Source organism: Calonectris borealis, chromosome 29 (genome assembly GCF_964195595.1).
Source record: "Calonectris borealis chromosome 29, bCalBor7.hap1.2, whole genome shotgun sequence".
In the NCBI taxonomy this organism is placed as follows: domain Eukaryota; kingdom Metazoa; phylum Chordata; class Aves; order Procellariiformes; family Procellariidae; genus Calonectris; species Calonectris borealis.
In genome coordinates this window covers 3027522-3048142 of record NC_134340.1, presented here as the reverse complement: position 1 = coordinate 3048142, position 20621 = coordinate 3027522, and positions in this window count along the sequence as shown.

Below are 20621 nucleotides of genomic sequence, written 5' to 3'. Positions count from 1 at the left end.
TGGGACTACTGGCTGCTCTAAGAATGGCAACTGGACGAAACACTGACGGGCAAACTTAGAGTGCTTCCTTCAATCCTCAGGTAGCAAAATCTTGTTTTTCCTCTGTCATTGCTTTGGGGAACTTTTTGTCTGCGCTAACGAATGCTACGCACACTATCTTTAGATAGCAGCCTGCACACTCACCCCTCCTGCCTCCAGTTGCTGCTCCAACTCTCGACACCAGGTCCGGTACTGCAGTACCTAGACGGATACATAGGATGAAGATGAGCGAATGCAGCTTGTGGCAGCCTCGGCTCCTCCCGCATTAGCTTTTCTCCAGGTCTTCACAGCCCAAGCACAGTACCTTTCACAGTGCTGCTGATACAGTCAACAAGAAGTCGTTACGACATAGGGAAGCTTCACTTTATCTAACTTTAGAGAAACTGAGACAGGGTTTCTTTTACACGTAGTGCTACCTGCTCATCCTAAGACAGCGATGGCGAGCAGAGTGATGAGACGGGCTTAGCCAGCCATGCCTGCCCTATGGCCACTATGTACCCCAAATCAGTATTTCCAGCGGGCTAGAAGTCCAGCGGGTGCTTGCAGTTAGGGAAAGGATCAAAATCGCTTTTCAGTCTGCGGCAAGCAAAGCCAGTTCCGACCCCAGTCCTGCTCAGCCACTGCAGAACGCGGATTTCCGTTCAGCTGCAGAAGGCGAGCACGGGCCAGAAAGCAGGAGGACCCGACAGCAGCGCCGCGCCCGCCGTCGGGCACCGGGCCGGGCAGGGCGCGGCCTGCCCCGACCCCCGCCCGGCTCTGGCACCCTCCTCGCTGCCGCCGCTCCCGCGGCCCGGGCGAACCCGGCCAGAGCCGCCCGCCTCCGCCCGGGGCCGCCCAAAAGCGGCCCCGCCGGCTCGACCCCTGCCGCGGGACAGCCCCCTGCTAGCGGGGCCGGAGAAAGGGTTCGCACGCCAGGCCTCTTTCTCCGAGTACGGAAACGACCCAGCGAGAGGCGCGGCAGGGCGACAGCGGCAGCGCCCGGCGCCCAGCGCGCCTGGGCGGGCCGGGCCGGGCCGGGCGGAGCAGGGCGGCTCCGGGGCCCCCCCCGAGCTCCGGGCTCGGCGCCGTCCCGCCCGCGGCAGCGCCGGGGAGGGCCCCGCTGGGGCCGCGCGTTCGCCCCCCGCCATCTCCGCCGCCCGGTCCCCTCTCCGCGCGGCGCGGGCGGCCCGGGCAGCCCGGCCCCGCCACGGCGGCCCGGCCCCGGGCAGCTCCCCCCGGGCGGGCGCCCCCGCTCCTCACCTTCGCCTGCAGCTTCCGCACCAGCACCGCTTGGCGGTGCTGCGCCTCCTGCGAGCTCTGCAGCCGGCGCCGCAGGGAGGCCTGGCTCCGCGCCGCCATGGCCCCGCTCGCCAGCCGGGCCCGCCGCCCTGAGAGCCAGCCGGGCCGCGGGGCGGGAGAGCCGGGCTCGCTCGGGGCCGCGCTGTGGCAGCGGTTCCCTTCTCGCTCCTCGCTGACGGTGCCGCGCCGGGCTGCGGTGCTGCCGCGGGGGAGAGGCCGCCCGGCAGCGGTTCGCGCCGGCGAGTTCTGCGCAGAGGCGGTTAACGGTCCCCGGCAGCGGTTCGCGCCGGCGAGTTCTGCTCGGAGAACAGAGCAGAAAGCGATGGACGCGCCCGGGTTAACGGCCCCGGAACGTTGGGGGCAAAAAGCGCTCCCTGTACAGTCTGGGAGAGAAGGAGCGGAGGAACCGGTGCCTGACACCAGAGTGGCGGATGGGGGGGTACGGGGACTCTGGGGGCAAGAAGGGTGGGACCGCAGTGACAGCAGAAAAGGTCCGTCGCACAGGGAAGCCAACTGAACAGCTACGGCTTTCCACTAAAAGCTCCAACTTCAGCCCGCGACTGCCGCTGGAGCAGGGGTTCCCATCCAGTACGAAAACCAAACATACACAGACGGAATTAGTGAATCTTTTTCTCCCTGTTTTGCAGCATGAACGGGACAGACTGCAAGCGGGGAGAGAAAACTTCAAATTTGTAGGGCAACGTACCCTGTGAATTAGGCTTTTCTTTCATGAGCTCATGAAGAAATACAACAAACACGACAAACGGGGCTCAGTCCCCTTTGCCCAGACTAGTCTATTACGTGAATTCACCACTCAAGTCACGAGGTTTCATAACTTACAACCCGTAATACTCAATTCATGCACTTACAAGCAAAAAAAAAAAAAAAAAAAAAGAATTAGTTCTCTAGCGAGAGTGCTCATCCTTCCTCCTCTGCGACGGTGCGGGCATCCCCTGTATCACCCTGGGAAGCACGAAAGCTGCAGTGGTCCAGCTGCTGTTGGACCTGCTTCAAAGGCTTTTTGGGTAAGCTGCTGTTTCACACCTTCCAGCTTGGAAGTCTGGTCTATACCATTCCCAAAAGTCAGCAGATTCTGACAATACTGCCAGACAAAGATGATAGCTGCAGGAGACAGCCAGCTGCACGTGATAATGGCTGCATCATGGCCCCTCAGCTCTTCCTGGCCACCTGTGCTGCCTACCTGGTAGGTAAGTAGCTCTCGCTTCAACCTAACGGCGCTGCTCCCAGCACACATCAGGCCTTAGCATGAGCTGGGTTGGCCAAAGTCGAGCAGGAGTTGAGTGAACAGTCACACTCCACCCCCTGGTAGAGTCAAACATCTCGCACAGCCATTGCTGTGGCCCGTGGAGGTACTGCTCCTCCTCTCGCCTCGCCTCCAGGGACCTGAGGCAGCGCCAGAGCTTACAGCCTTCCGGCAGTCGTTAGTCTCGTGTTGCTATTCTGTGCCAATCACGATCCCAATATCGGACTGAGTCAGAGACCTAAACGCTCCATGGCCATTTGTTTTATCAGCGTAAGAATGTACATCCCAGCTCCTGAACCCTGCTGCATCCTTGGACAGTGGTATTGGCAGTAGCAGCAGTCGCCAGCCTTCTCCTCTGGGTACTTCTATGGGTCTGGTACACCCGGGCTCCCTGAGGAGGTGAATCTTCACAGGTGTTGAGGGCAAAATGCACGTAGGATTTATGTGAGTGAAGTGCATGACGCTCAGCTCTGGCAAGTGAGCCGAGAATACTGCTGAAGCCGTCAAGTTGTATCTTAAGGACGTTTTCACCAGGAAGCCTCCGTGTCTGAAGTTCTGTTGCTACAGATAACTCACTGGACCCCCTTCCCCTTGTGACTGTTGTGTCTGCCTGCACTGTGGACCTACTTCAGCAGTTCAGCAGGAGAATGAAGGGGCTCTGCTCAAAGAATAGTCCTCCGCTGGCTAGTTAGGGCACTCCGCTGCGTCTGGGGAACAGCGCAAACTGGAACTTGATCTCCCGCTTCCTGGGAGATGCTCTTAGCAGCAGATGGCCACTTCTCCCACTCATACCTCTGGGTTACTGTCGTGGTTTAGCCCCAGTCGGCAACTAAGCACCACACAGCCGCTCGCTCACCCTCCCCCCCGCCCCGGTGGGATGAGGGAGAGAATCGGAACAGCAAATGTAAGAAAAGTTGTGGGTTGAGAGAAGAACAGTCTCAAGAGGGAGACAGAGGGGGACAAAACCCAGGAAAAAAACAAGTGATGCAACCGCTTACCACCTGCCGACTGACACCCAGCCAGTCCCCAAGCAGCCGTCGCTGCCCCCCGGCCAACTCCCCCCAGCTTCAATACCGAGCATGACGTCATATGGAATGGAATATCCCTTTGGCCAGTTTGGGTCAGCTTTCCTGGCTATACTCCCTGCCAGCTTCTGGTGCACCTCCTTGCTGGCAGAGCATGGGAAGCTGAGAAGTCCTTGACTCAGTGTAAACACTGCTTAGCGACAACTAAAACCTCAGTGTGTTATCACGTTATTCTCATGCTAAATCCAAAACACAGCACTGTACCAGCTACTAGGAAGAAGATTAAGTCTATCTCAGCCGGAACCAGGACTGTTACCTACCAAAGCGTGGGAGGGTTTTTCAGGCTTCCAAGCCCAGTTTCACAAAGATGCCCTTACGATTTCAGAGAGGAGGTCAGATCTGTCCCTCTCTTCGGTGGTGGTGTTCCCTGGCCTATGCATGTTGTTTGCCGTGAAGTCCCTCTGACGTCTTACTTGCCGTGTGCACTACGGGCTTCTAATTCAGCACCGCGCATTCCCCTTCTGGAGCTGGCTGCCTGCGTTTCGCACCTCGTCTGCTCTAGATGCTTAGCAGATCAGGGTCCCGCTTTTCATCTGGCTTGGCTTTATGTGGACAGACCTCGGTATTGTGATTCAAACGTAGCAGGTTCCATAAGCCATAAAACTCCTTGAGGAATTGCTTCCGTTATTTGAGTTCACTTGCCGAGAAGGAATATTTTCATATTGCTGGCTTGAGGTTGGGGATCGCATTCCCGTGTGCACCACAGCCCTTGGCAAAGCACGCGTCACTCTGAAAAGAGAGGAAGACCTCTCACCTGAGCTGTTTTCCCCAAAAGGGCAGAGCACCGAGCGCTGCTCCCAGTGCTGGCATCTCCTCCGCTCCAAAGCAGGCAGAGGGCAACATGCCAGAGCCCCTGTGGCTGCTCTGCACTGCAAACCTCACCGAAGGTGAGAGCAGCTGGGTCCCTCCCACCAAGAAGCCCCGCAGGCACAACCCCGTGTTGCCAGGAAAGAGGAGAGTTTGAGGCTTTGCAAGGCCTCAGCAGTCCTTTAGGGCTCATTTCCCCCCTGGGCTTAGTTCATCGCATTATGCTCTGCTCAGTGGTGAAATGCTCTGACGTTAGGAGAAATGAGAGTTTGCTCCCTCGTCATGCGCTAGCTGACAAGTCTTTCACCTAGGTCATAGCAGGACGGTTCTTCACTACCTTGTGTAGCCAGTAGTGCTCCTGCTGAGGAAAAAGCATGTGGAACTAAGGTGTCAGTAGCCCAAATCTCTCTTTTGATAAAAAGAGTGGGGTTACGAAATCCTGTAGGAACCTCTGTCTTCAATATACGGGCGATGTCTCGGTGTTGTACGTGCGAACGGTACGCCAGAAAGAAGCCTGGATTGTTGGTAATCTAAGTTCAGTCGGGGTGACTGGGAACCTGTTCCTTCCCATTCCCCAGGGACAAAGCGTCTGCAAGGGCTGGAGTTCGAGGGTGCGTCTTCCCCGGCAGCCGGTACCGTGGAGCTACGGATGGTCCTCACAGTGCGGGCGTGTCTGAGCTCAGCCTTTTGCCTCTTTCAGGTGTCCCTTGTGCGGACGCAGCTGGCCCAAGACTGCTGTGCAAAGACCAGGCAGGAGCTGTCGGACCTTCACCACGAGCTGTCTTGCTCCTTAGCAGCTGTGGTCCGGGAGCCCAAGGCTGCTGATCCCGAAGCAGAGACTGGGAAGCTGGGTCAGCCTCTGAACCTGTAGAGGAACGGCTGCAGCATCGCGGGGTTCCTGTCCTGTGCCCTTGGCAGGAATGTGTTGTGTTTTGCTGCGGGAAATGGGGGTGCATTGGTTCTGTTTGCATTTGGAAGCATCTCCTAGCGACCGTGATTTTTAAACTTTTTTGTAATAAAAGACGTTTTGCAGGACTGCACTTTTTCAGCAGGAAGAAGCAAGGGGTAGGTAAATACGTGGCTTAGGAAAAGATTCTACGAGTTTCTTACTTGCAGAAGTAAGCCATTACGAGCTGTTGTCTGATTGAAGCTCTTGAGTTCGTAGCGGTTCCCTGTGACGAGAGAGGGAATACCCTGAGGATAACTGCTCTGACTATTAAAGACTGAGGCAAAGAAGACGTTAAGTACCTCAGCCTTTTCCTCGTCCTCGGTGGCAATGTTTGCCCCCGCATCCAATAAGGCATGGAAATTCTCCTTGGCTCTCTCTTTGTCATTAATATATTTGTAAAAACATTTTTTGTTGTCTCTCACGACAGTGGCCAGGTTGAGTTCTAGCTGGGCTTCTGCCTTTCTCATTTTCTCTCTGCATGACCTTACGAGATCCCTGTACTCTTCTTGAGTTGCCTGCCCCTTCTTCCACACCTGATAAACTCTCCTTTTTTTCCTGAGTCCCAGCCAGAGCTCCCCATTCGGCCAGGCCAGTTGTCCTCCCCGTGGATGTGGTCTACCTGGATTTCAGTAAAGCCTTTGACGCTGTCTCCCACAGCATTCTCCTAGAGAAGCTGGCGGCTCACGGCCTAGACAGGTACACTCTTCGCTGGGTAAAAAACTGGCTGGACGGCCGAGCCCAGAGAGTTGTGGTCAACGGAGTTAAATCCAGTTGGCGGCCGGTCATGAGCGGTGTTCCCCAGGGCTCAGTACTGAGGCTGGTCCGGTTCAATATCTTTATCAATGATCTGGATGAGGGGATCGAGTGCTCCCTCAGTCAGTTTGCAGATGACACCAAGCTGGGCGGGAGTGTTGATCTGCTGGAGGGCAGGAGGGCTCTGCAGAGAGACCTGGACAGGCTGGATCAATGGACCGAGGCCAATGTATGAGGTTCAACAAGGCCAAGTGCCGGGTCCTGCACTTCGGCCACAACAACCCCAGGCAACGCTGCAGGCTTGGGGAAGAGTGGCTGGAAAGTGCCCGGAGGAAAAGGACCTGGGGGTGCTGGTTGACAGCTGCTGAACACGAGCCGGCAGTGTGCCCAGGTGGCCAAGAAGGCCAACGGCATCCTGGCCTGTATCAGAACTGGTGTGGCCAGCAGGAGCAGGGAGGTGATCGTGCCCCTGTACTCGGCACTGGTGAGGCCGCACCTCGAATCCTGTGTTCAGTTTTGGAACCCTCACGACAAGAAGGACATGGAGGTGCTGGAGCGTGTCCAGAGAAGGGCAACGAAGCTGGTGAAGGGCCTGGAGCACAAGTCTGATGGGGAGCGGCTGAGGGAACTGGGGGTGTTTAGTCTGGAGAAGAGGAGGCTGAGGGGAGACCTCATCGCGCTCTACAACTACCTGAAAGGAGGTTGTAGCGAGGTGGGTGTTCGTCTCTTCTCCCAAGTAACTAGCGATAGGACAAGAGGAAATGGCCTCAAGTTGTGCCAAGGGAGGTTTAGATTGGACATTAGGAAAATTTCTTTACTGAAAGAGCGGTCAGGCCTTGGAAACGGCTGCCCAGGGAAGTGGAGTCACCATCCCTGGAGGTATTTAAAAGACGTGTAGATGTGGCACTTAGGGACATGGTTTAGTGGTTATGGTGGTGTTGGGTTGATCGTTGGACTCAATGATCTTAGAGGTCTTTTCCAACCTTAATGATTCTATGATTCTACCATACCAACAAACCATACCACAGAAACCATGCAATACATGCAATACAATACAAACTATACCATAGAAACAATACATACCATACAGTCCATACCATACAGTCATACCAAACCATACAATACAAAATACAATACAATACAAAATACAACACAAATGCAACACTACACATACAATACAATAAATAGCTTACCTGTCCTGGTTTCGGCTGGGATAGGGTTAAATTTCTTCCTAGTGCTGTGTTTTGGATTTAGTATGAGGAGAATGTTGATAACACACGGATGTTTTCAGTTGTTGCTAAGTGCCCTCCTAGTCCAAGGACAGCTCCTGTGCCTACTGACTGAGCTAGGTACACGAGATGGGAGGGAACATAATCAGGACAGCCAGCCCAGCTGGCCAATGGGGTATTCCATACCATGTGACGTCATGCTCAGTATATGAAGGGTAGGCGTGATCCAGGAAGTACCGATCGCTACTTGGTTATCGGTCAGCGCGGGTGGTGAGCAATTGCGTTGTGCGTCACTCATTTTGTATGTTTTATCATTATCATTATTATTTTCCCTTTTTCAGTTCTATTAAACTGTCTTTATCTCAACCCACGAGTTTTTCTCACTCTTACCCTTCCGATTCTCTCCCCGTCCCGCTGGGGGTGGGGGGAGTGAGTGAGCGGCTGCGTGGTATTTGGCTGCCTGCCAGGTTAAACCACGACAATTCCATACAAACAATACAAAATACTGTACAAAATACGATCTATACAATGCAATTCAAAGACTACAATACAAAAAATACAGTACGATACAAAATGCAATATATACAATACAGCCCATAGCCCTCCATCCCAGAACTCCCAGACTCATTCCACCAAGTCTCGCTAATACCAATGAATACACAATAGGATACAATACATATTGTATATATTCTTCTACAAAATAGTCTACAACACCACAGTACAATACAAAACAAACTGAAGTACAATACAAGCCATGCAATACAAGCCGTACAATACAAGCCATACCACCCATAAAATACAATACATAAATATTACAATACAAAATACATTACAATACATACAATATGATAAATACCATACAATACAGTACGTAAAATACAATACAAAATAAATTACAATGGAATAAAAACAATACAAAATACAAAATACCAAATACCATACACACAGTACCATACATTACATGCGCTAAATACAATACATATAATACAAAATACAATACAAAACAAAACACAATACAATACCATAACATACAATACCATACCATACCATACAACAGATACCATACAATACAAAATACAATAAAGTACAATAAAACCCATACCATATAATACATACAATACTTACCAAAAATAAATACCATACTCTACAGTACAATACATACAATAAAATAAATGCCATATCATAGAATAGAACACAAAATATACAATACAAACAATACAGTGCAAGATAAAATAGAATGAAATACAACACAATACACACAACAGACAAAACAGAATACAACTAAATACAAACAATGCAATACAATATATTAGAGAATACTTTACATAGCATACATTACATATCATCCTTTACATACCATACTATATTCTACAGACAATACATATAATACAATACGAAATACAATGCAATACAAAATACAATACAACATATTATGTACAACACATACAATAAATACCATACCATGCAATACTATACAATTCATACCATATGTACCATACTACACAATATAAAATACAATACATACAATGCATACCATACCATACATGCAATATGTACAATACAATACAGAATGCAATAAATACCATACAATACACTACGTACAATACCATACATACCAAACCATACAATACAAAACAACATACAATCCAAAAACCAATAAACAATACAATCCAAACCCCAATGAACAATACACAATACAAAACAATACAACACAAAAAATACTATACCAAACACCAACAATATAAAATACAATACCATACATAACCATACCATACATAACCATACCGTACATACCATACATACAATACAAAACATTGAGTACAAACTGTACAATACCTAAAATACAACACAAAATACAATACAATACAAAATACAATACAATACAAACAATACCAAGACACAGTACATACAGTACAGTAGCATACCATACAATACATACAATGCAATACAAAACACATTACAAAATAGAAAACACAATACAAACCACAATATATAAAACATGATACCTACAATACCCTACAATACACACAATACCCTATGATACATGCAGTACAAAACAATGTAATACCCACAATACCCACACCAAACGTACCATACCATATAATACACACAATACACTATACAATACAATAAACAGTACAACACAAAATAAAATATATAATACAATAGAAAATGCAATAAACAATACCACACAAAATACATTTATGATACATGATAGAACACAATACAAATATACATACAATACAATACATACTGTACAATACAATACATATCATACAATTCATACTGTACCATACAATACAATACAAAACAATCAATACAACGCCTACCATACCATACAAAACATACCATACAATACATACCATACAACATATACGATACAATACACACCATACCATACAATACCACACGGGCGCCTGCTGGGACAGGCGCTCTGGCAGTGCAGCTGCAGGGGCTCTGCCGGGCGCTGGGAGCGCTGGGGAAGCCGAGGACGCAGCTTTCTGCCCACTGCCGCGTGCCTGCACATTGCCGTGACCGTTGGCATCGACCATGTTGATTGTTTTGGCCTTCTTAACTCTCCCATGTGGCCGGGTGCAGGCTCCGCACACTGCTGGCTCCACCCATTGCTGGCTCCGCCCGTTGCTGGCTCCACCCGTTGCTGGCTCCACCCATTGCTGGCTCCACCCGTTGCTGGCTCCACCCGTTCCTGACTCCGCCTGTTGCTGGCTCCACCTGTTGCTGGCTCCGCCTGTTGCTGGCTCCGCCCATTGCTGACTCCGCCCGTTGCTGACTCCGCCCATTGCTGACTCCGCCCGTTGCTGGCTCCGCCCATTGCTGGCTCGTCCAGCCAGCGGTCCGGGCCCCGTGGCTTGGGGACTGCCCCGTGTTCTGTCGTCGTCTCTTTGGCCTGGGGGAGGCCTCGTGTGTCCCGTGCCGCTGCTTCCCACCGCCGCTGCCGCTGCGCCTTGCACTGTCCCCAGCGTCCGTTGCAAAGTGTCGAGCCTGCTTTGTGTTGCCCATGCAATACTATTTGATTAGAGAGTAAGCGGCAAGTTTGAATTAGAGTTGAGGCAAATTTAATCTTTTTTCTTCAAAAGAAAAGGACTTGTGCCTCGTGCTCAAGGACACATGCTAAACAGGTGTAGAGCACCCTTTCTTCTTTATCCTCCTCCATCCCAGAATTGCTCTCTCTATTCTTACTGTACCACAGGATGTCTTTTGTTAGATGTTACCCTTTAAGAACACAAGCTGACTAGAAAGAGGGTACAGAAGAAACAAGCTTATATACTCTAGGGGCTAAGGTATATAATGTTGAAGTGTGCTCTGTTTGATCAGGCCCTTTAAAATAAGGAACTTTGTGAGAACACAGGGAGCATATGCCCAGAAATGTAGAGGAAAGGGCATTACGGTTCGTTACGTATGGTGGGTTCATGTTCTTGCCTGCTGCTTCCCCAAGCAGCTGCCGTTGGCCACACTGAGTATTCCCAGGAGGAAATCCCTGCTGCCCGCAGTGAGCACAGTGGACGAGCCCGGGATTAGCAGGTGGTTAAATCCTGTGGCAACTGCTGTAGCGCTAGGAAAAGGAAGAGCAAAGTAGCATATATCCAATAGGGGAAGGTGAGCAGGAGAAAAGGACTGACTTTACGCTTATAGATGGCTGTGTAACACTAGCAAATAAGCTGTAACAGTAGTTTTCAGCTTCCTATAGGAAATCATAGCCAGGGTCTGCTGCCTAACAGCCAGCCTTTTAGGCTGGTTAGTTTTTTCAGTTGTGGGTTTTCTCCAGATTGAATGTTGACAAGTGGCTTTTGTTCGAAGTCTCGGAGTGCTTGCCTGCTGTCCCCATGAAACGGGTGCAGCCCAGCCAGCCCTCCTGTAAGGTCCTGCACGGGCGAGCGTGCCTGAGCCGAGCCCCTGATGAACGTGAGCACCGGTCTCAGCACCAGCTGATGTGTGCAGGAGCCCCGTCTCCTGTGGCTGGGAGAGCTCACTGCCTGCTCCTGATCCTCCATCAGCTCTCCCAGCAGGCTGCACAGCCTTAGCCCGTATGTTTGAGAAAGAACAGCAAGTGCAGAAGATTAGCAGCATGACCTTTTTATTTTCTGCTGCGAAAGCCCTGTTGTGAGGGGCCTGCAGCCCAGCGGGAGCCAGCAGCTCTGTGCCACTGTGCCTCTGGCATCCACCCCGGCAGGAGGAGGGCTGGGTCAGCATAGGCTCCTGCAGCAGAGCTTCCCATCCAGGCAGCCGTTCCGCACACCTGGCTCGACGTCTGCCGCCTCGTCAGCCGGTGCCGCTCTGCTTGTCAGTCCCCAGCCCTCGCTGCAGCTCCGGGTGCTGCCTGACCCCAGAAGCGGTATTGCAGCACATCCTGTTGTCAGAAGAGCTGGAATGCCCACCAGGGTGTAGGTCAGAGTATATTACTAAGATTAAAGCCGTTAGAAACTCAATCAAACCAGAGTTAAACAGCACTGTCAAAGTACTATCTAATTAAAGCAAATCCCCAAATCAGAATTAATAAGTAGTGTTGGACTACAACCAAACCATTACATTAATACATAATTGATGCTTATGAATCCCCAAATAAGAAATCTAGAGAGAAAGCTGCCCATTTAACTATACATTCCAATTAAGATTTTGGTCTCAGTCAGCGCAGTAAGCTTATCCGAACATCTCGCTGTTAGCCCACTTGAGTTACTTGGAAGTCACATTTGCAGTTATTGGCGTTTCTACTTAATTTGACTGTTAGGGGGCAGATCTTTTCTTGTGATTTCTCTGGCTCTCAACTTCATTGAGCCAAATACTTACTCCTCTATAAGTGTCCGTTGTTCTCTGTAAAAGTCCTTCCTAGATAAGGGAGGCCATCGGCATCCTGGCCTGTATCAGAAATGGTGTGGCCAGCAGCAGTAGGAAAGTGACCGTGCCCCTGTGCTCGGCACTGGTGAGGCCACACCTCGAATCCTGTGTTCAGTTTTGGGCCCCTCACTACAAGAAGGACATGGAGGTGCTGGAGCGTGTCCAGAGAAGGGCAATGAAGCTGGGGAAGGGTCTGGAGAACAAGTCTGATGAGGAGCGGCTGAGGGAACTGGGGTGGTTTAATCTGGAGAAAAGAAGGCTCAGGGGAGACCTCGTTGCTCTCTACAACTACCTGAAAGGAAGTTGTGGTGAGGTGGGGGTGGGTCTCTTTTCCCAGGTAACAAGCGATAGGACAAGAGGAAATGGCCTCAAGTTGTGCCAAGGGAGGTTTAGATTGGACATTAGGAAAAATGTCTTCACCGAAAGGGTTCTCAAGCATTGGAACAGGCTGCCCAGGGAAGTGGTGGAGTCGCCATCCCTGGAGGTATTTAAAAGACGTGTAGATGTGGCGCTTAGGGACATGGTTTAGTGGTGGACTTTGCCGTGTTAGGTTTTCGGTCGGACTCGACAATCTGAAGGGTCTTTTCCAACATAAATGATTCTATGATTCTGTGATTCTATAAAGGAGGCTCTTGTGTCGTTGGGATGGTATTTGAATGAGCCGTTGGTACTGCTGTTGGTACCCAAGCTGATGACATGTCTGCAGGAGCTGAGGGATATCCTGGAGGGAGGACAGTGCATCCAGCAGATGGAGGCTGACCAGGTGGAAACTGAGGAGGAAACTGTGGTGGTGGTACCCGCGGTGGAAGAGGAAGTGCCTGGGGCGGTGGAGGATACCAGGGAGGTGGAGGCACAGGCACAAAGCCTGCATATGTTGAAATACAACATACCTTCTCGTCCAACAAACTGCAGATTGACAGAGAAGAAGATTTAGAAAGTTGGGCGGCAGTCACCCGAGAAGCAGGAGGTATAACAGCCGTGAGTGCTGGTGGCGGTGGCGGTGGCTGCTGCTGCTGTTGCTGCTGAACCGTCTTATGGAGATATATGAACACATCACATGAAACACTGATATTAATGACTGGTAACTCAGAGTTTATCTGTATTTAAAGTACTTCAGTGTTAACGCCGAATTTGAAAGTGAGGCAATCATGTTAAATGAAAGTGTGACCTGAATTTGCCAGATTGTCTTTAAAGAGTTGTAAGCTTCTGTAACAACAGATAATGTATTGAAAAGTAAATTTAGCCTTATTCAATTTAGCCTTGCTGAAGGAGATGTAAATTAATGTTTTCTTCTCTTTCAGCTTTTTACAAATAGACTTTTCTTACAAACAGTTTACATAAAAGTCGTCATGTTACCTGGCATAGCAACTGTTGGCAACTAACACATCAGGAGAAACATCTGTCTGATGACACGTTGGGCATGTATATTCCTCAGATTCCAGTAATGCTGTTCTAATACCTGTGAATAATTAGAATAATCAAAATAGTTTTTAGCCAAACTAAGGACATTTTTGGGGTGTTAATCAATTATAAAAAGATGTATATGATTAATGTGTGAATAGGGTCTGGAATGGAGAGCATGAAGCTATAAATGTTCAATAGTGTAAAAAATTTCTAGTATGCAGCAAATAACTATACAGTTTTGATATTTCACTACTGTAACATTTGAAGATGTAGAGTAGGCTGTGTCTTGATGTTTCGACTAGTCTTCTTTCCACTGTCTAGTACAGTAAGAAGTCACCAACCTCAAGGTTAATGAATAAAACGCTTCTCACAAAACCATTAGTAGGCTTGAGTTCTGAAGGTTTTAACCAACTCTCCTGTGGAGAAGAATGTGGATTAAATGCCTAACTATCCGTTTGTGGCAGACCACAGTAAGTCACCAGAGTTGGCTATAGAATTTTGTATGAGAGAAAAGGCTGTGGACAAACTAAATGCATTCAATATCCAACACTGTAATCACCTGCACAATTCTGCACTCTTCTCATACTCGTCCTTCCGCATGTAAAGAGGATTTAACTAGATACATAAAATGGGAAAAAAGCTTTCCGTTTTTTTTTTCCTTTATGGGAGAAGAGTCCTTTCCTATTCAGGGTATACTTAAGTATTAAATAGAACCGGTAACAAAGTAACTTTGTTATCTCCTATTTCTGCTTTCAGAAGATCAGATATGATGTTTTGAATTAACAAACATGGGAGTAACACATTCTTCACAATAACAGTTTCCACAGCAGGGACTAACAACTGCTCAGTCATCGTATCTACAAATGAGACATAACAACTCATCTGGAAGAGGATCATCTGAGGAGGAGGAGGAGGAGGACTCGGGCTCCTCGGGTGAAAAGGGAGGCTTTTCCTTCTTTCCTCTCACATAAGCTTCCCTGGAGGGGAAGGAAAAAGAAAAAAGTTAAAGATGGGTAAAGGAAAATTTCTCCAAGCTTTGGATTTTATCAAAGGAAGACAATAGATGGAATTATTCTCACTCCACACTAGCCATTTAAAACGTACGCATTTAGTTTAAACTACTTTTCTATAGCCACAACACTAGAAGAGGGAGGGGGGAAACAATTTTCCTTCTGCAGCACTCCCCCATTCTTTGGATCAACTAAGAAATTACCTCAGGCTAGAAAAATAACTTTTTGACAGCTAGAAATCAGGTGGAATGAATCCCACCTCTCCTTTGCCAGAGGGCAAATGTAAATTGCAGGCTCAGGATGAAGTTAGCCTCCGAGCAATTACATTTTATACATGGAAGAAATCTATGTTACAGCTTCTACAAAAGGAGATCCATGACAGAAAAACAGAAGTGCTACCAAGTGCATTTTAAAACAGCCACTCGTGTCAGCACACAGTAGTATTTTCTTAGTTTATAGCAACAGGAAAACTTCAGTCTGGGATGGGATTTGATAAAAGTCAGAAGGGAAGGAAATGTCAGTCCAACAGCTACTTGTTAAATTTTGCAAGAAGCCTTTGAAACATAAACCAAAAGCAAAATGAGCTTTCAGAGAAAAGGACTCCACTGTAAACACTACTGAAATGTTTTGCAGAAATACAGACTCTTAGCATAGCACAGGTTTAACCAACTTCCAGGGGCATGAACAGTAGGACCACCCTATTTTAATATTCAAAAGTATCACAGATTCTGTGGTTAAGCACAATGACAGTGCTTCCTGCCCCGTAAGTACAGATGCTGGCCAACTTGGTTGCATAGCCACTCAGACATGCACGCATGGTGTCTCTTGCTCACTTTTTGGTCAGTCCAATGAATTCCATACTTATGCATTAATAGTTGGTATTGCGTATTTTCCAGTGTTTGTCAGCATAGCACCCTTTGTATTGGGGTCTTTCACCTCCATCATGAAACTCCTTGGAATTCCTGTGCTCTTTTAGATTCTGGGAACAGACTCAAAATTTTTGTCCTGTTAAGAAAAGAAATGCAGACATATCTCATCTTAAGACCCACACTTAAAATGACATTTCAATGATTATTTTAAGCAGCAAAAGCCTTTAATCCTCTCCTTTTACCTAGCATAAGGGATGCTCGACTAAAATACTTAGTTTCCTAAATGAATATAGCCAGGATGTTCCAAAGGCTTGAGCAGTGTTTTGAACTCATTCCACATTCTTTGGCTTAAGTTCAGGTTCCTTAAGGGTGAAATATCCCTTAGCTCCCCATCCATTCAGAGAAGAGACACAAACCCCCTCCTCCTCCAAAGCGCAGTTCAAAGCGAGAGCTTAATTCGGTGCTTTGAATCAGTCACTGGGGAAACTTATATGCACCATCTATATATGAAGGTTGAATCCATACCTCATGCATGTACATTCAGTGACTAGCGTTAAATGGCATGAATACTCAAGTTGTGTAATTAAAACATGCAAATGTTCAATAGATGGGGTCAACAGAAACATCTTGTTTTTATACAAAACACTAAAAACTGTGAACTTCATTAAAAAGAATTAAAACCAGAAAAATTTCCAGTAATATTGAAATACTTAAAAATATGGATGAAAGTTCACAGAGAAAGATCTATGGACATATTTAATGTTTCTGACCTAGAAAAAAGAAAATTTTACGTTTATAATTCTAGGTTTCCCTTGAATTTTGAAGGGCTTTGCAACATTGCCAAATAACCTCTGTCTTTCACCCCAAGAGAAACAATTCTTAATATGAGTATTCATGGATTTGTTATGTAACTGCCAAGGTAAAAAAATGAAAAGCTAAGTAACACCAGAAGTCCCCCACAGTCTTACCCCTTTTGTTGGGCAGTTCTTTACGTGGTGGCCAGGTTTTCTGCAACGAAAGCAAGCATATGATGGTGGAGGTGGACCCCAGGGTTTCTTCATGTAACTAAAAGTTTTTTAGGAAAAAAAGAAAAAGGTATGCACGTGTCTCTCTCGTTAAAACAAACTTCTCTACAATTTTTCCATAATCTTCAAAGAACAGATTTGACATTATCAACACTTACTTGATTGGATCATATTCCTGGCAAGACTGTATCGCCATAGCCTTTATTTTATCTTCTTCGGAAGCATTGGCTTCAGCCAGATTGGCAGTCTGTTTAACAGGTAATTATTTGACACATACATTAGAAACACATTTAAGCCCACACTGCCAAAGAGAACACCACTCACCCAACCCTGTAAAGAGCAGCACAACGCCAGCTGAGGTTGCATGAAAACAGCTGCTTATATAAAATAGAGTTGTCCAAAAGATGTTCTGGGGAGTCCTTATGCCATTACTTGGTGTTTTATGTGCCTGTAACCTACTTGAAAAGGGCATTCTTGTGCACGCAAAACCTTGGGCTCCACATGTTCCCCCCTACTAACATCTTCATTTTAAGTGATTTAACTACAGTAAGCAAAACCTGCAGTTTTTTCCACTTGACTGTGTCCTTTTAACATAGAAATTGTGGTATAAACCTTATGCAAAACTGGATCTTCAAATTCTTGAAGCCAGCTGATTTTTTTTTGAAGTAGTATTTGTTCAAGTGTTTTTATTACACACTAGTCCAGATACAAGCAGGGTCTAAGGGAGTGACTGTAAATGATTTGGACCCTCAAGCACCTATCATTCAGACCAACCACTCATGGTTTTGGTTTTAGATGCATTCATTCACAAAAGCAACCAACTTGTTTCAGCATTTTATTAAATGGTTGTTTCATATACACTGTTTTTTCTCAGCTGTAACATAACCCACATCGACATCTATGAAATCATTTCCATTAACATTTACAGAGAACTTTACAGATACTTGACTAATTTGTTTGAACCCAAGCGGCTTACAAAACACATCCAAAACCAAAACAAAACACAATCCAAAACATTACTAGGAATAGACCAAAATTCAACTATGGCATTTAATGCATAATAAAACAGAAAACTTTTTACAACACATTGCCTCCATGCTAAGCCAGTCTGCTCTACAGAGGTTAGAGTAAGGAACAGTTTTGAGCTGCTTCATGTTATGTTCTGAAATAGTTAAATTTTCTCAAAAGCTTAAATGTGTACACCACTTGGACAGTTTTTCACATTTTAGAGTAAAACTTCACAGGATTTTACAGAACCAAGGACACGTTTAGGGACAGCACTAATGGAGACCGATTTCTTTTAGTGGCCACCTTCCAAAGTTTTGTTTTTTTTTTTTTTGCCAAATGTACACAATTTAATTTCTGCAGTGAGAGAGGGAAGAAGTTACCAGTGAGAAGAGATTTCTCTTTTTGGGAAATGAATGCCAGCCTTTGTTTTCGGAAGAAAGAACTAGCTCCTCTGCATTAGGCCCTGCCTTCTCTAATCTTCGTAACTCTAAACACTAGTAATTTAACTGGCTAGCACTACGCCTTTTCACAAAGTGCAATCCCTAGTGCTTTCCCAGACAAAGTTACACATTGTTGAGCAAAAAAGGCAAGCAGTTCCATAGCAAAACATGGCATTACAACAGTTTCAGAAGGTCACATCTGCTAATACGCCACACGTATTTTCCTGTAAACAATCAGGTACATTTCCACAATTTACACAGTCTGCGATCAAACAAATTACATTGTATTGTCCGCTGTATATATACTACAATTTATGAAATTGTGCAGCATTCAAAGAATGGATCTATAGCTATAATGACTAGAAATTCAAAAATAGCCATGCAATTGTCCATGTTCCAGAAACACTTGGCTGTTGCACACCGCCCTGAAATGTCCATAACTTACAGCCAGTTAAATTCTTCTGTGAAAATTGTGTTAGTTTCCAACGCAAAATTAACAAAACGTATGAAAACCGGTAGACAGCTTCTGAAGTGCTGCTTCTTTGTGTCTTGAAGATGAGTAATACTGCAACATTACTTTGAGGCTGATAAGGTCCTCCCCTTCTATCTTCCCAAACTGGCAGCTACTCTTTACAGGATAGTATCAAAATATACACACATTTTAAAGTTAAAAGAAAAACTTTAAATGATTAAAAATTAAAGTTTTGTTCACATTACAACAGCTATCCAGCTATAGATCACAGTGTAAGATTTATTAAATGAATAATAATTGCCCCAACGTTCATTTATTAAATGAATAGAGGCAAGCAAACAGCGCTGGGTGTGCCGGGAGTCTCCGCTCCACCAGGACACACACCGTAACGCGGCACTCATCATAAATATATACAGTAAAACATTACATATTCATATAATTTTGTAATATGCCTATACATATGCATGACCTGTCCCCGCTTCGTATTAAAATGAGTTCCAAAAGTCATTTACATAGTCCAAGCATGCGCAGTAAAATTAGGGTTAGGGTCTTTTTCCTCTCCGGTGGTCGTTCATAGTCTTCTTCACTGTGTCCATTAGTTGAACTCTGGGCTTCCTTTGTCTATATATGGTCATTTAATTTCTTCGACTCTTGGAATGTAACGGGGCATCGGGTTATCTTGTCCTTTAACACTTATCCCTTCACAGTTGTTTATTGTTAGTGATTTACATAGGACACTATCTCGTTACAGCTGTTACATAGGAGGCCTAAGGAGCCAGCTCAAGGCCTGTCCGCTCTTATCAAGTGGGAGGATGTACCATGGTAAAATCTCAGTCAGGAATTGTTAGTTAATTTATGGCTTAGGCTAGACAATGGCTCTGTTATTAACCCTTAAGTGTTAGTTCCCTCTATCAATCCCCCCTTCTCTAAAAAGTATAGTAAATTCATTTACTATACCAGAATGTTCACTAAGTGGCTTTTGCAAGAAGCAGGAACTATATACATACTATATACATTAACCACGCTGCTAGACTTAGGCTTGTGGTCATACAAGGGTATGTAGTACAGAAGGTCACACTTCATCACACGAATCAGATGAACATATTTCACAATCCCCCATCTTCTTTTTTATAGTATTGATTCCTGTTTTCGCTTCCAATCGAGTCAACGCTTGCCGAATTGGTATTAACTTTGGATCATCTTTTGTTTTTATTATCATAAGGGAATGAGTTTTCCCTGGTTTGGGATCAATAGATACTGCAGATATTTGCATTCCTTGTATAATCGAGTGGATCAATCTAGTAAAACAAGGTATCAAACATGGAATTATTAACAATCCCCCACATATTCCCAATACAACTATCCCGATTTTGGTAAGCCAATCACCACTCATAAAATCTCTCCAAAATCCTCCTAGATTGATTCCATTCCAAGTTTGAACTGGGACATGTGCAATTTTCTTCATTTCTTTTACAAGCTCATTTACAGCTTTTCCCTCTTCATCAATTTCTAAACAACAATTACTAAGATTAAATTTTACAAATAGATTTTTAGCAACTGTGGGAATTTCATATTTCACTCCTGTTTCCATTTCATGACCGATGTACTCAAATTGGCTATAACCTTACTTGTCCTGAATTTGTCTTCATTTCCACCCAATATTGATAAGGGAGTTCATTTGGATCATAGCATATGGTCCTGTTACCTTCTCTGCATAGAGCATACTGGGTTTGGTTATGAATGCAGATTCCTGTTTTCTGGCCCTTACAGTCATAGAAAGTGTGATACACCAAGGTCTGGGAACTTACCCGTCCCCTTCTAGTAGTCACCACACACTGACTGCAGTTGTTTGCCGTAGTCAGGGTCAAGGAACTCACCCCAAGTAGGATTAGAGGAGGTCCGGTAAGGGCCATAGTGATCGGCGGTCACAGCCCGAAGGAGTTGCAGCCCTTGGCAGACCTTTTCAAGCCGCAACAGCGGTTCCCTATCCGGTCTTGCCCTCTTCTTTAATCTTAAAGGGTGGCCTCTTCCAATTTGTATGCTATGTCCCAAAAATCTGGTGTATACTGTGGATAGCCTATTGTTATCCCTAAGGGGTAATGCTTAACTGATCCCTGTTATTAATAAATTGTCTC